General features: G+C 39.8%; 1 protein-coding gene and 1 non-coding gene across 7 annotated transcripts in view; one reads left to right on the top strand and one right to left on the bottom strand.

Annotated features, from left to right (window-relative positions):
- Cpq (carboxypeptidase Q) overlaps positions 1 to 12,653 on the top strand; it is a 568,473-nt gene that overhangs the window by 141,069 nt on the left and 414,751 nt on the right. The gene's annotated exons all lie outside the window — the stretch shown is intronic.
- Positions 9,867 to 9,973, bottom strand: LOC132651128 (U6 spliceosomal RNA). Its single transcript, XR_009588996.1, has one exon. It is a non-coding gene; the product is annotated as a U6 spliceosomal RNA (small nuclear RNA).

The following is a 12,653-nucleotide window of genomic DNA, read 5'->3' as shown; positions in this document are numbered from 1 at the left end:
AATTATATATGAATACACCTTAAAGAAATGCGAGGTAGCTGCATGTGGTTTTGGCATTAAGGAGATTATTCTTTCTCCCAAAGATGCCATTTGGTTAATTGCTTTAACAAGTTTAGACAGAAGTAAAAGTGCTGTACCCTTCGCTGTTTGTACAGCTCCTGTAATGCTAACAAGGTTAGTGACATATGAATATTTATTAAACAAATGTTTGGGAAGTGCTTTCCGGTTTTGTTATAAAAGAGTTCACTATACTGTATTATTGACAGTAAAATAGGAATGTTTCAACTATTCTCTAATAAAGCAAGGGTTTTGCAAGTGTTTATGCTTTCATTATAAAAGAATTTATTGTTTGTGCAAAGCCACCTTACGTTGAATTGCCTAGAGCCAGGAATGGAAATGCCTGAAGCCAGTCCAACCACTGGCCACAAAACACATTACCAAGCAACCTAAGGATGTTTTCTGTTACTTGCAAATATGTGAATAGATGGTATGTGAAAGCTACAACTCAGGTATGATCAGCATTCTGGAGTATTTATTCATTTCTGTAGTAAAACATGACATAGAAATTAAAATATATTGTGGAAACACAATTGAGTAGTGATGACTATTTACTGGAATTATCCTGACCTGTATTTAAACCAAAATATCACCACTTTCCACTCTGGAAAGATCCTTGAACTTTTGCTCACCTGTTTTCTTGCATATAAAATGGGCTGGGTACCCCTCCTCCTTTTTGTTGTCTCCTTCCTTTGTAAGGCCCTATCTCACTTACAAAGCATGCTAATACTCCTGTAGTGTCTGTGGTACTAGCTTTTAATTATAGCAAGATTAACAACAGTAGTTGAATTTGAAGTTGTATACCTCGTCAGAAAGGATTTTATAAAACTTATCCATAAAATTATTACATATAATTCTAATATTTAGATCATCTCTATTGTGCTGAATCTACTTTATGTGTCAAGCTATATTAACATGAATCATAATATTGAATAGGTTTCTAATGATTTGAGGCAGAAATTGTTTTGGGGAAAACTTTCTTCTCACAATCTCTACTTGTCTGAGGAGAATGCAGGACACTCAAAAGATTAAAACGTAGTTAAATAAAAAGCTCATTTGGGAAAACTGAGTTGTCATAGCTATTTTGTTTCTCTGACATAACACTATAATAACATTATTTTCTAACTAATACAAACAAAAGTACAATAGCGCCTGTCACTTTTGACCTTGGTTTATAAAGATGAAACTCAGAGGGAGATGAATTAGTAAAGCCTGTTTAAAGTATAAAAATTATTTAGCTGCTTATTTTTGTTAGAATGACATCTGGATGTTTAACTAACGAAAGTTACCAAGATTGTATTTTAATGATTTCTAGAGCCTATCTGCTCTTAAAAATTCTTTGTCATATGAGGCTACATGTTCTAAGTCACTGATTATTGCTAAATTCTTCAGATGTTTTTATTTTCTGCATTTGGTGCTGAGCATTTGATCACTCTTTCCTAGCTGCTGTTTCCTACATTCAATGTGTATCTTATAAAGTAGCCACAGATTGCAAAACACTTGAACAGAAATTTCAAATTCAGGATCTCTGCATTAGTCCTTTCTTTGTAACATTAGGGTAAGTATTGCCCTCTCACCAGACCCACTAAGATTCTTTGTTCGTTGTCCATTGACTCAGTGCCCTGTCCCTCCATGTAGGTGCATATGTATCTTAGACGTCAGTTGATTGTGCCTTTATTCCTGCTTCAGCTATCATTTCTATGTCTGGACCTTAACTGAAGGAGCAGCTTTTATCTGGGTCCTGTTGTTCTTGTTGGTCAGGGCATTAAGTTCCCAAGAGATGCAGCTAAATCTTGTAACAGTTCTTAAACACCCCCACTTAGCTGTGGCCATAAGCTATGCTTATTCGCAGTCTACTGGCCAGCCCAAGTTACTTGACCAAGGACAGAATCAGTGTCTTTCACAAAATCCTGAAATTTACAGGTAGTTGTTGGGAATGTGTTCTCTTCTTACCAGATGACACAAGGGACAAGGGAAAATAGAATGTGTTTGTAGATCTGTTTCTAGATAGAAACAGAATCCTATGACCTTCTCTGAAGCTTCTCCAGGAAGTCCTTGCCATGCTTCTCTGACAGACCCCATCACTGCCTCTGTACCTTTTGGGTAAATCCATGGAACCAGTTCAGTGTTTCTGCAGCCTAATGTGGAACCTCTGTGAAATGCCACCTCATATTGACTTTATGACAATTAGAGCTGTCTGATGTGACAGCTTGTATAACATTGTTCTTATCCAAGTAGGCTCAATTATTTTGAAGAATATTCATTCTTTTAAAAATTATTTTATTGGTTTGAGAAATTTTTTAAATGAATTGGGAGGTGACTGTATATAGTAAACCCACCATTATCATTTTACAGTGCTTTATAACAAATAGAAATTTTGTACTCTCATACCACGTTCATGAGATTAGTGAGGCTAAGGTGCTTTCCGTTTATGGACTAGGAAAAGCTTAACTACTTATTTAGAATCTGAAAGCTAGTGAGTTCTATAGTCAGTTTTCCAGCTACAGCCCATCAAATCAAAACAGGACTTAGTACTTCCTCTTTTATGAGGCCAGAAAAGGTAGCCTAACTAGAAGAAAGTGATCTGAGATAACTGAGTCCATGTCAGATATGACCCCCTGTCCTCTTGATACTAGGAGACCAACATGAAGACAACACAGCCCATCAGTTACACATGTGTCCTGGGCCTATGTCCAATCCATGCATGCTCTCGGATGGTACTTCAATCTATCCGCAAGCCCCTGTGGGTCTGGATTAGTTGACACTGTTGATAATCTTGAGGGGGCTCTTGTCCCTTCTGGAATCTTCTATCCTTTCCCATACTCCTCCACAAAACTTTCTGAGCTCCATCTAATGTTTAGATATGGGAATCAGCATCTGTTTCATTCCACTGCTGGGTGAAGGCTCTTAGAGGACAGTCATGCTAGGCTCCTGTCTGCAGGCATAGCAGAATATCATTAATAGTGGTAGGGGATGGATTTCTCCTATGGAGTCTCAGGTTGGGCCAGTCATTGTTTGGCCATTCCCCAGTTCTCTGCTATTATCTTTATCCCCACCTCCGGTAGGCAGTGGATGGGTTGTTGTTACCCTCCCTCCACCAGAAGTCCTGCCTGGCTAGGAGGTGACCCCTTTAGTCGGTATGGCTCCTGTAGCTAATAGAGTCACCCCCATATCCTTCCAGGAACCTGTGGTGCCCCAGGACTCTAGCATGTCTCAGAGATGTCCTCCCCCCTTTGTTTTCATTCTTTCTCCCAGCCCTCTCACTTCCTATTCTCACTCTTTCCACATTTGCTCTATTCCCACCCTTGCACCCCTCCCCACACACTCTCCCACCCAGTTACCTTCCTTCATCCACTTTCAACATCCATTGTATTTCTCCTTATTAGTGGGATTCAAGTATCCTCTCTTGGGCCTTCCTTGTTACTTACCTCCTTTGGATCTGTGTATTATAATATGGTTATCCTATATTATATGGCTAATACTCACTTGCAATTGAGAATATATCATGTGTGTCTTTCTAGGTCTGAGTTATCTCACTCAGGATGATCTTTTCTAGTTCCATCCATTTGCCTAATTGTTGATCTTAGAGCCTGAACTGTTGGTGCTCTGTTCAGGAAGTTTTCTCCTATGCCCATGAGTTCCAGGGTTTTTCCTCACTTTCTCTTCTGATAGATTTTGTATATTCAGTTGTATGTTTAGGTCTTTGATCCACTTGGGCTTGAGTTTTATGCAGGGTGATAAATATGGATCTATTTTCATTTTTCTGCATGAAAATATTCAGGCAGACCAGCACCATTTGTTGAAGATACCTTTTTCTTGCCATTGTATCATTTGGGTTTCTTTGCCAAATGTCCATAGCTGTGTGGGTTTAATTTTGGGTCATCGATTAGGGTCCATTGATGTCTGTTTTTATGTCACTCCCGTGCAGTTTTGTATTACTATTGCTCTGTATTATAGATTGAAATTAGGGGTAGAGATACCTCCAGAAGTTCTTTTCTTGTACAGAATTATATTAGCTTTCCTGGGTCTCTTATTTTCCCTTATGAAGATGAGAAATGCTCTTTCAAGATCTTTAAGAATTGTGTTGCATTGAATCTGTAGATTTCTTTTGGTCAGACAGCCAGTTTTACCATGTTAATCTTACCAATTCATGAGCACAGAAGATCTTTTCATCTTCTAATAGCTTCTTCAAAGACATACTAAAATCTCTACTCCTAAAGAAGATAAGCAAGAAAGAGGACCCTTGGTAAGATGATCAATCCTCATTCAAAAAGGCAAATATCACTGGAAGAGAGAGAAAACAGGAAACAAGACAGGAGCCTACCATTAATGGCCTCTGAAAGACTCTACCCAGCAGGGTATTAAAGCAGATGCTCAGACTCGTAGCCAAACTTTGGGCAGGGTTCAGGGAATCTTATGAAATAAGGGGGTGATGACAGACCCTGAAGGGACTGGAGTTCCACAAGGGGATCAACAGAACCAAAAATCCTGGGCCCAGGGGTCTTTTCTGAGACTGATACTCCAACCAAGGACCATGCATGGAGAAAACCTAGAACCCCTGCACAGCTGCCCATGGCAGCTCAGTGTCCAAGTGGGTTGCCTAGTGAGGGGAATAGGGACTGTCTCTGATAACTCAGTGGCTGGCTCTTTGATCCACTTTCCCTTAGGAAGGAGCAGCGTTACCAGGCCACAGAGGAAGATAATGCAGCCAGTTCTGTTGAGACCTGATAGGCAAGGGTCAGAAGGAACAGGAGGAGGACCTCACCTATCAGTGGACTTGGGGAGGGGCATCGGAGGAGAAAAGGAAAGAAGGGAGGGATTGGGGAGGGGATGAGGGAGGGTGCTACAGGTGTGATACAAAATAAATAAATTGTAATTAATAAAAGAGTAAATTAAATTACTTAAAAAGAGGGAAAAAGACTTTCTTTTTTACTTGCTCCTTTACAGTTACACCAATGTATTTTATTTCATTTGTGGCTATTTTGAAGAGTATAGTTTTCCTAAATTCTTTGTCAACTCATTTGTTGCTTGTATAAAAGATGACTATTGATTTTTTTTTTTTTAGTTAATTTTGTATGCAACTGCTTTGATGAAGGTGTTTTATCAGCTATAGGAATTCTCTGGTAGAATTGTGGGGGTCATTTATATATACTATCATATCATCTGCAAATAGTGATACTTTGACTTCTTCCTTTCCAAACTGAATCCCCTTGATCTCCATTAATTGTCTTATTGCTCTAGCAAGGACTTCAAGAACTATGTTGAAGAAATATGGAGGGAGTGGACAGCCTTGTCTTGTTCCTAATTTCAGTCAGATTGATTTAATTTTATTTCCGCTTTGTTTGATGTTGACTATATGCTTGCTTTATATTGTCTTTACTATGTTTAGATAGGTGCCTTTTATCCATGATCTCTCCAGGACTTTAAACATAAATGAATGTTGGATTTTATCAAATGCTTTTTCTGCATCTAAAGAGATTATCATGTGTTTTTTTTTTTTCCTTTAGTTTGTTTATACGGTAGATTACATTGATGGATTTCCATATATTGAACCACCCCTGCATACCTGGGATGAAGCCTACTTGGCCATAGTAGATGATACCTTTGATATTTTCTTGGATTTGGTATGTGAGTATTTTTGCATCAATGTTCGTAAGGGAGATTGGCCTGACATTCTCTTTCTTTGTTGGGTCTTTGTGAGTTTTAGGTATAAAGGTGACTGTGGCTTCATAAAATGAGTTTGGTAATGTTCCTTCTGTTTCTATTTTGTGGAATACTTTGAATAGGATTGGTATTAGCTCTTCTTTGAAGGTATGATAGAATTCTGCCCTGAAACCATCTAGCCCTGGGATTTTTTTTTTTTTTTTTTTTTTTTTTTTTTTTTTTTTTTTTTTTTTTGGATGGGAGACTTGGTGACTGCTTCTATTTCCAAGGGGATATAGGACTATTTATTTACCTGGTTTTGATTCAGTTTTGGTAAGTGGAATCGATGAAGGCAATTGCCCATTTCACTTACATTTTCAAATTTTGTGGAATATAGGCTTTTGAAGTAAGACCTAATGATTGTTTGGATTTCCACAGTGTCTGTCTTATGTTCCCCCCTTTTTTTCTTTTCTTTTTTTTTTTTTTTACTTTTTAAATTTTTATTAATTACAGTTTTTTTTCATTCTTTATTCCCCCTGTACCTCCCTCCCTCTTCCCCTCCCAAACCCACCCTCTATCCTCCCCTCCCAAACCCACCATTCCTCTTCCCCACCCTTGTCCCTCTCTCAGTCCACTGAAAAGAGAGGTCCTCCTCCCCTTGTCTCACTGTTTTCTCCTATTTTTCCTTCAATTCTTTTACCTGTTTGTTTGAACATTCCTCTGTTTCTTTTATTTCTTTCATTATTTTAATATTTCCTTTCTGAAGACCACAAACTGTTTCTCTGCATCTTCTTGTATTTCTTTATGGATGGCCATACTCTGTTTGACTTTATCTTCCTCTATTTCTCTACACATTTTGTTTCCTCTATTATCTTCTTTATAAGCATAGATGTGTGATAGGGTGTTCAGGGTTGCTTGCCCCTTGATAACTGAGTTCTGGTGATGCCATATTGCTTTGGCTTTTGTTGGTTGTGCTTTTATGCTGGCATCTACCCATCTGGCTGTCTCAGGTGTTGGCTGTCAGCTTCTGGTGCCTGCTGGAATCCTGGGGTGGGGGGAATCCCCTGGGCAGGAAGATGGTTGTTCCTGAAGAAGGTCTCCTCAGCTTTTTGGGTATGGTCACTGATTGGCCGGTGCTTCTCAGGAAGTGGCACATCCCACTTCAGGCATATGGATCTATGGGGTGAATGTGGTTGTTGGTACTTAGGGAGGGTGTCGTCTACTAGGAGAAGTCCTGGCGACAGCTGCCCTGCCACTGGGTTTCTTGCTCTGAATTTAGTGATCTGTTGCTGCTGCTGCTCTTACATTGTGTTTCTTGGGCACAGCCCTCTTGAAGAACCAGGGAGCCCCATGGTTTGCTTAGTTTAGTTAGGGATACTTCTTGCGTCTTGGAGCAGTATGTGGGGGCTGATACCATGAATCCTAGGCTTCTGTAGGTTTCACGTTGGAGCTCTATGCCCCAGCTCCCAAGTGGTAATCAGAAAGAAGCTAGATCATGGATCATGCAGAACCCAGAATTGTTTTGTTTTTATCCCCTCTAGGTTCTTCTGTTCTTTCCCCAACTTTTCCACCAGACTCCTATAGCTCTGCCTAATATTTGGCTGTGGGTCTCATCATCTGTTTTAATCTGCTTCTGGGTGGAGCCTCTCAGAGAACAGTTATGCTAGGCTCCTGTCTGCAAGCAAAACAGAGTATCATTAATAGTGTCAGGAGTTGGCTCTCTCTTATGGAGTGGGACTCCAGATAGGCCAATTGTTTGCTAGTCATTCCCTGAATCTATGCTCTATCTTTATCCCTGAAAAACCTGTAATCATGATAAATCTGGGGTCAAAGGTCTTGTGAGTAGGTTGATGTCCCTCTCCCTCCACTCAAATCTTAACTGGCTAGGAGATGGCCACTTCAGTCTCCATGTTCCCTGATGCTAGGAGTCTCACCTAGAGCTACCCCCATATGCACACAGGGATGAGCTTGTCCTGGAAATGAGCCCCTTCAGTTTCCCTTCCCACTCTCTGCCCTCTCATCTCCCATCCCCTATCTCCACACAAATGTTCTCCACACCCTCTTTCACCCAGTTTCTAAGATAGTTAAGCCTTTAAAGGCTAAGATCACAACCAAAAATATAAGATCTTTACACATGTTTAAACTCATTTTATCTGAGAATGTTCTTTTAGCCATTTTCAAGCACCTGGAACTGTGTCAAGCACTCTTAGTTTCTCATAGGAAACTTCATAATTTCCTCCTGTCAGATATGATGAGTTTGAGAAGTTTTAATTTATATTTTCATTTATTTGGCACTTGGTAATCTTCTAAAATTGTTAACTTTCCTTTCTGGATTCTATTGTCCTAAGTATAGAATATTCCTTTTGTCCCTAATGTCCAGAAAGATATTCTGACATTGTAGAAGGCACACCCTTGTTAATTTGAATCTTTAATGCTTGTTCTTCTTGGTAAAGTAAAATATGTAGTTTATAAATAGAAGGGCCCCAAAAGGATTGCTTTGATGTATTTTTATTTGTCTTGCTAAAAAGCTCGGTTTCTCTACCCCTTCAGGCCAAACATTAACTTTTGAAAAACAAACAAATGAACAAACAAAACAAAAAAAAATAACAGACTAAGAAGTTGGAAATTGGATGAAGTTATGAATAGGAATTTCAGGGCAGGCCTTATTGTGGACATTGCACTGTTCTCAGAGCTTTTGTGAACAACCTTGTATAATGGGAGAACAGGGAGAAGAGAGGAAAAAAGTATGGATAAGAGCTGCAAATCGTAGGACAGCATGACAATTTTCCTTGTTGTAGCATGTCAAAACATGAATGGGAGAAGTTTTCCAGATGGCCTTATTTTATTTCATTCAATTTGGGCAAACTCCTTCCTACCATGTGTGGTATTATGTACACATCCAGCCTTCCCAAATGTGGCTGTTGAGTACTGTCACCTGGTTTGTGACCTCTGGAGGAGGTCATCATTATGACTCACATTTGTTTTTGGGCTGTCATTAACAAATCCCTTGGGACCAGCAGTAATGCTCTCAGCTATGGGCTCTACTTAATGGCTTGCTTGAGCTGTCGTGACTGAGCTCTACCCCTATGTGGTTGTTTAAATATAAAATCACATCAATTATCATTAAATGACATTAAAAATTTAGTTTCTCTGTCATCTTACTTATATTTTGAGTGCTCAGTAGCCATACATGGCTGGTGGCTAAAATGTCAGCTCTACATTATACTGTCTATGTCACTGCAGGAAGTTCTCTTAGTATTTGTGGGATTTTTTGTTGTTGTTGTTACTGTTTGTTTTGTTGTTGTTTGTGTGTGTTGTTTTGTTTTACATTTTTTAAATTTCAATTTATTTACTTTACATTCCAAGGGTACCCCTTCATTCTCTCCTCCCAGTACCCCTTGCCTCTCTCTCCTTCTTCCCCTCTCCCTTTGCCCCAGAATAAGGGATTCTCACTCCCCCATATCAATCCTGCCCAGCACATCAAGTCACATAAGGACTGAGCATATCACCATCCCTGAGGCCAGGCAAGGCAGCCCTTCCAGAAGGAAGTGATCCAAAAGCAGACAATTGAGTCCATGTTAGAAATATACATCTCCACGTGCGAGGAGACCGAGATGATTACCCATCAGCCACATATGTGGAGTGGGCCTAGGTCCAGACCATGCATGTTCCTTAGTTGATGTCTCAGTCTCTGTAAACCCCCATGGGAATAGGTTTGTTGTCTCTGTTGGTCTTCTTGTGAAGTTCTTTCTCCTACAGATCCTTCCACCTTTCCCCAAACACTTTCACAGGATCCCCGGAGCTCTGCCCCATGCTTGGCTGCAAGTCCCTTCACCTGTCTCAATCCACTGCTGCCTGGAACTTCCCTACAGCAGTCAAGTTAGGCTCCTGTCTGCAAGGGTAGCAGAGCATCATTAATAGTTCTCTACCATGGGTTCTCTACCATGACATGGTCTCAGTTTGGGCCAATTATTGGTTGGATATTCCCTCTATCTTTGTTCCCTCTTTATCCCTGTACTTCTTATAGGCGGGATAATTTTTGGATCAAAGGTTTTGTCAATGGGCTGTTGTTACCCTCCTTCTGCTAGTTCCCCCCTGACTAGTAGGTGGTCATTTCAGTCTTCATATCCCCCCACTTTCCCTTTAGGAGGCTCAGCTAGAGTCACAAAAATATGGAATGCTTCATGAATTTTCATATCATCCTTATGCAACGGCTGGGCTAATCTGCTCTGTATAGTTCCAATTTTAGTATATGTGCTGCCAAATTGAGCTATATCTCTTAGTATTTGTTAGTTTGCATGTTTCTATCTCTGACTATTTTTTTTACCACTATTTTTGTGGTACTATTTTCAGTTTCAGGTCTTGTCCTTTAGATTTGTTTCAGTGCTAGGTGTAAAATTTTGTGTAAAAGGAAGATATTCAGGCAAGTGTTCTCATGTTCTAGACTCTTAGTCCCTGTACCTGAAATTTGTATTTCTATTCAGACAGTCTTTCAGTTATTGATTTTCAGATGTGTCCTGAGGAGTGGTATAAAAACCAGATTCTCCAGTGACTATGCAAGGACTATCAAATTTTGTAGGTCAAGTTGTACATTCAGAACATGCCTTAGACCTAGAAAATGATATATTATTTGGAGCAGTTTTAATCAAGGAACACACAGTGACCAACTATATTCACGTACTGGCAGGTACTATGTTAGTTTTCCAAATCCCTAGGAGACCATCTTTGGGCAGTAAAAAAGAGTGGCAAATAGAGTTTTATTTTTCTCTTATACTGCTATACCTAGGGTGCGCTGAAAGCCTGGAGGGAGATAAGTATATAGCTAGGCTTTACTAGCTGTGGGAGTCAGAACAGAAAACAGGAGTCCAGAAACTGTTCCTTCAAACAGTGATTTTCAATGGGATCCCAGTAGATAAGTGAATTGTTCAGATGATGAAGTTGGGAGAATGAGGTCCATGAGACATGATGTACTAGAGTGTGACTAAAGACACCATAAACAAAATTAGTGGAGACAGAGATTGAGAACATTAACATCAGTACTGATGAAGTCTAAATAAAAGCAAATGTAGATGGCCTTGGAATGACAGGCTGAAAAGTGAGTCTTTGAGAGAAGTAGGACAGGGACAAAGCACCAGTGCCAGGGAAAGATCTGACTTCTTAGTAATTTATATAGTCCTAGCTGGAAGCTTCTTGGAGTTTTGAATGAGATAAGCTGGAGAGTGAGATGTGTAGGCTTAGATTTTTCAAAAAACCTACTTTATTTAGGGTTCTTCAGTCTTTCTACCTCCCTTCTACCCACTGACCAGAGGCATGGGAGAAAATAATTTATTACAAAAATGAAGTTGTAAACCTTTTTTTTTTTTTACAAGTAGTTCCTTGTAAAACAAGAGTCCACTCTTTATTGTCCAGATAACAGCAGTCCAGTACAAATACCAACACAAAATAGCAGCACAGGTCAGGTCAGTGAAAGCCAAAAAACTCAGGTGTATTGCTCTGAGGAAGTCCTCTAGAATGTTTCTCTCTGCAAAGTCAAGTGTTGAAGAACGAAGACCAAAAAGCGCTGTCTCCCTGTCTGTGAGCATCTATATATCTCCTCTCCTCAAAGTCCATCCATGGATGTTCTTAGCTGGCCAAATTCACGTCCCAAGCATGAGACAACTCACAGCAAAACATCATGTGCCCTCACAAGGCAGCTTGCAGTAAAATATCACATGACACAACTGAGTCTTCAGAGAAACCAGATACTTCCATGCAGAGATGACCGTAGTAATGAAAATGTTGGGAAGGCAGGGTTTATAAAAGTCTAAAATAAAGGTGTTAAGGACTTAAAATGAGAACTCATAAAAGGAGCAAGAGACATGGTCTCAAATCAGTGTTGATTTCAAAATGGAAAATTTCTCTGTGTTTTGAATATTGATTGGATGGTGGGATCAAACAGATAAATGAATCAGAGAGGACTCTGCTGTCAGGAAAAATTTATTAATTCAAACTCTTATTCCAGTTCTGTGGTGCTGGACTTTGACATATAGATGTTAGAAAAGTTTATGTTGCCTCTGGGCTCTCAAGTTGTTTTATGGCTCTCGAAGTTTCCATTCTTCCATGTGTCAAAGGAATTTGAGGAATTCACTATAGTAAAGAAACAGCCTGCTAGTAATTCAATTCTGAAAATTTGTCGAAATTTAGTTTTATTTCTAATAATTTTAGTCCAGATACCAAAATTGCCCCATTGTTTGAATTTCATGTTGGATTGAACCATTCAAACTTTAAGAAAGGCTGAAAGTCATCAGCAAAATGTCTTTTTTTAAATTAATTTTTATTTTTTTAATATTAATCACAGGTTATTTACATTACATCCCAGACATACCTCCTCCCTCATTCCCTCCCAATCCTACCCTCCCTCCCTCAACTCCTCCCTGTCCCTTTCAAGACCACTGCTAGGGGAGGTCCTCCTCCCCTTCCATCTGACCCTAGCTTATCAGGTATCTTCAGGACTGGCTGCAATGTTCTCCTCTGTGGCCTAGCAAGGCTGTTCTGCCCTCGGGGTAGGAGGAGGTAAAGGAGCCAGTCATTGAGTACATGTCAGAAATAGTTCCTGTTCTCCTTACTAGGGTAACTACTTGGATACGAGCTACCATGAGCTACATCCAAGCAGGGGTTCTAAATTTTTATATCCATACATGGTCATTGGTTGGAGAAACAGTCTCATAGAGAACTCACGTGCCCTGATATATTTTGTCCCTGTGGAGGTCCTGTCCTCTCCCGGTCATACTAAATCCCCCTTTTATCATATGATTCCCTGCACTCTAACGAAGGTTTGGTTGAGTCTCAGCATCTGCTTTGACATGCTGCTAGGTAGAGTCTTTCAGAGGCCCTCTGCGGTAGGCTTCTATACTCTTTCTTGTTTTCTCTTACTCCCATGTCCATACCATTTGTCTTTCTAAGTGAGGATTGAT

This window comes from Meriones unguiculatus, chromosome 1, assembly GCF_030254825.1.
Source record: "Meriones unguiculatus strain TT.TT164.6M chromosome 1, Bangor_MerUng_6.1, whole genome shotgun sequence".
Taxonomy (NCBI): Eukaryota; Metazoa; Chordata; class Mammalia; order Rodentia; family Muridae; genus Meriones; species Meriones unguiculatus.
The sequence above is the reverse complement of the archived record's forward strand: the minus strand, read 5'-3'. Positions and strand labels throughout refer to the sequence as shown.